At 46.2% G+C, this 3,728-nt stretch overlaps 1 protein-coding gene across 1 annotated transcript in view; it reads right to left on the reverse strand.

Annotated features, from left to right (window-relative positions):
* The window catches only part of mxd4 (MAX dimerization protein 4), a gene marked incomplete in the record, with an annotated part of 27,665 nt that overhangs the window by 4,251 nt on the left and 19,686 nt on the right, over positions 1–3,728 (reverse strand).

Genomic DNA, 3,728 nt, shown 5'->3' on the forward strand with positions numbered 1-3,728 from the left:
TGATTGAAACACGTTGGATGATTGAAACACGTTGGATGATTTAAACAAGTTGGATGATTTAAACACGTTGGATGATTTACACACGGATGATTTAAACACGGATGATTTAAACACGTTGGATGATTTAAACACGTTGGATGATTGAAACACGATGGATGATTTAAACACGGATGATTTAAACACGTTGGATGATTGAAACACGTTGGATGATTGAAACACGCTGGATGATTTAAACACGCCGGTCTGGTTGAAGTTACTACATTACATCATCACCACTAGAGGCAGAGCTGGACTCTACACCCGAGTGCGTTGGGTTAAATTAAAGCCAGGCATGTCTGTGGGCAGCACGGTGTTAACGCTCGGGTCCATGCACGTGACTCTTAGAGCAGGGGAGCATTTTTCATTACAACACCAGCAGACCCTCAAGGAAAGCGGCCTCACATTATATTAGTTATTTAAACATGTTTACAACTCGGGGTCCAACGACAAGTTATTGCCATGATGATGTCATCACTAGTGGCCTGAGTAGCTCGTGAAGAGTTGCACACATGAGCAGCAGGCTCTGTGACTGTTTAAAACCTTTCTACTGTTTTAGTATCATTATGTAGAATGTGTTCCTACGGTGGAACAGTGGTTAGTGCCGTCGCCTCACAGGAAAGTTGCAGGCCTACCACCCGGCTTGTTTTCCTGGTGCACGTGTGGGCTTTATCTAATAAGACCATAATCATGCATGTTAGGTTTATCATTATTAAATCTAGACAGTGACTAGGTGAGCGTAAACCGTTTTGTCTCTGTGTGTCCTGTGATGGACTTCAACCTGTCCAGGGTGTCCCCTGATGACTGCTGGACAGAGACCAGCGTCCTGTGACTCTGCAGGTAAAGGAAAGGGACGGACAGAGCATCAGCTGTCATGGTTTCTAAGAATCGGCCACTGAAGATCTTAACTGGTCGACTTATAAAACAGCTCAAGGCTTCAAAATAAAACGATCTGAAAATTGATTATATTAAGAAACATTTTCAAACGTTTCCACCTTCGTCCCAAGAAAAGACGGAGCAGACTGAGGTTACAGCTGCAGCTGTTTGAGCTGATAAACAAGCTGTTTTTAATGAAAACTAAAAATAAACAAACCTTTTATCAGTCTCTGAACAGATCGATGCAAGGTGACTCGTATTACTGATCCAGTCTCGCAGCCGGACAAACCACTCCAGACTGAAACACATCCACGAATAAAAATGTGATCATCTCTCATCGACCTCCTCCGGTCTCCAGGTGAGGAGCAGTTCGCATGAGGAGGTCTCAGCAGACCAACTTCCTGTCGTTTGATGATGATGATGATGATGTGTTGGCTGCACCGCAGGGTTTCACGATGCAGACCGTGACCCCAGAAACCCCTGCAGGCCAACAGATCTGGACCCTTAAGGATGTTTGTTCAGGAGGACGTGAGAACGAGGCAGAGTGGATCTCTGCGTGCACGTGAAGTGACTGTGTGCACGTGAAGTGACTTTCTCTACATCCTGTATATTAAAGACTGCTCCAATTCACAACAACACAATCCCCCCCTCCCCTTCTCAGTCCATTCAGATTAGCACATAAAGGCTTTTCAATCGTCCATCAGTGAAGCAGGACCATTTCTTTGTCCCCCCCCCCCCCCCCCCCGTTCCTTTGGCTAACTCTGGCTGAACGATAAACAAACTAGATCTCCTCTGAGCATGGCTGCAGCCACAAGAAACCCATGCAGCTGCACACGAGACCACAGCTGCTGGACTGCTCTCACCAAAGGGGTGGGGTGGGGGTCACCTGCAACGTTCACCTGGGGTTCGACCGCCCGGTCTCTGTCAAAAGCACGATCAGAAACAACTGTCAGACGAAGAGACTGAACTTGTTCTGCAAATGGAGATCTTGTGATGACGTGCAAGAGGAACGTGTTTGTGCAGGTGCAGAGGTGGACTGGACTGAACCCCTTCAACCCTCTGCTCCACCCTGCCAACACCAACACACCCTACCCCTCTGGAAAACAAGTGTCTTCTGAGGACCGGGGCGGGGGCCGCCCCCGTCGGGCCACATGAGGCCGTTGGGCCGCAGCCAGGGGAAGCCGGTAGGAAGGAGCAGGGGGTCCTGCAGCAGGAGGGGGGAGTGGAGGACTTTCAAAAAAGGGCCTCTTTCAGCTGCACCCGGCATCATCATCCAAAAGGTAACCTGAGCCAACCGTCACAAACCCCCACCCTACACCCAGCCCCCCTCCCCCATAATAAAAAAACAAGGCGTTCCCCCTAATACTGGGACTTGGCCTCCTCCCATAGAAAAGAGTGTTTTTGGACTGGTCTGCCTCTGCAGGTGGCTCTGATGTGGTCTGAAGGACTGAAGGCTCTGAATATCCCAAGACTTGTCCTAACACCAACTCTGGGGGAGTCCATCGTTTCCTGCGTTACACGTTCAGGAGCAAACCATCGCCTCTCCTGTTTCCTCCATCACCCTCCCTCCAGTTTTGAACCGACAACTTTCAGACGATCTGTTCCAGCAGCGGGACCAACGATGATAATAAGTAAAGTGCTTTGTGTCGTCATCATTCTATGATTCTATAATAGTGACATCAATTCTCTGCGTTTAACCCATCACACCTGGGATACACCCAGGTGGTGCAGTGGGCAGGGATCAGATGTCTTGCTCAGAGACACCATGACATGTGGGAATCAATCAACCTTTATTTATACAGGTAAATCCCATTGAGCCTCGAGGACTCATTTATGGCTGGGGATTGAACCTGGAGCTTTGGGGTCCCAGGTCGGCTGCCCTACCTCTACCCCATGATCCTCTCAGTAGAACTGGGAGCATCAATTACGTCATCATCACGGTAATATAAATATTATTAAATCATATAGCAGAGTTGATGTGGATCGATGGTGGTGTACAAAGACTGATGTTTAAATCTCAGTTTCTTTGACAGAACTTTTTTTTTTTTTTTCTAGTTTCTGAACACGTCACCTGAAAAAAAAAAGACCTTTGGTGATAATTTTGAGATCTTTGTGTGAAACGTGTTGTTACTCCTTCGTTTCTAAAAATAAAAAAATAAAATAAATAAACCTAACTTATTGTGATAATAAAGTAACTCCTGTGTACATGTAAACTATGTAAAATATCTGAGCTTGTTAATATTGTCCCTGTATTTACTTCGTAGTGATAAAAACAAACTTTGCGGCTGCGTCCACCTCCATCGCTCAGATTGTGTCAAGTTTCTCCAGGACGTCACGTTGAGGTCAGAGAAGAAGCTGCAGGTGAACGTTCGTCCTCCTCTGTCCACTTCAACTATTTTTAGTTTGGATTGTTTCAGGAATGATGCAGGAAGCTTCTTTTTTTTTTGGGGGGGGGGGGGGGGTTGGACGGAGGCCACTGTTATCACAAGGAGCAAAGGAAGGCAAGAGGAAAGAAGGAAGGAGAGAGGGAGACTTCTCTTCCACAAGCTGTTAGTGACAAAGTTTAAAATGTAGAATAATTTATCCGATAACTTGTCTCTGACAGAAGAAGTTTGATAAAAGATAAAAATGTTTTGTGGAATATCCAACAACTGCACAACAACTGATGTTGACGACGACAACAACAAGTCCAGACAAAGAGAACTGTCAGTTTCTAGACTTTCATCAAACTCATTGTAGACGACAACAAACAGAAAGCAAGTTAAACAGCAGAGACAACAGTCTGGTATAACATCTAACAATGACCCCCCCCCCCC

Source organism: Nematolebias whitei, chromosome 3, assembly GCF_014905685.2.
Source record: "Nematolebias whitei isolate Nwh7 chromosome 3, NemWhi1, whole genome shotgun sequence".
Taxonomy (NCBI): Eukaryota; Metazoa; Chordata; class Actinopteri; order Cyprinodontiformes; family Rivulidae; genus Nematolebias; species Nematolebias whitei.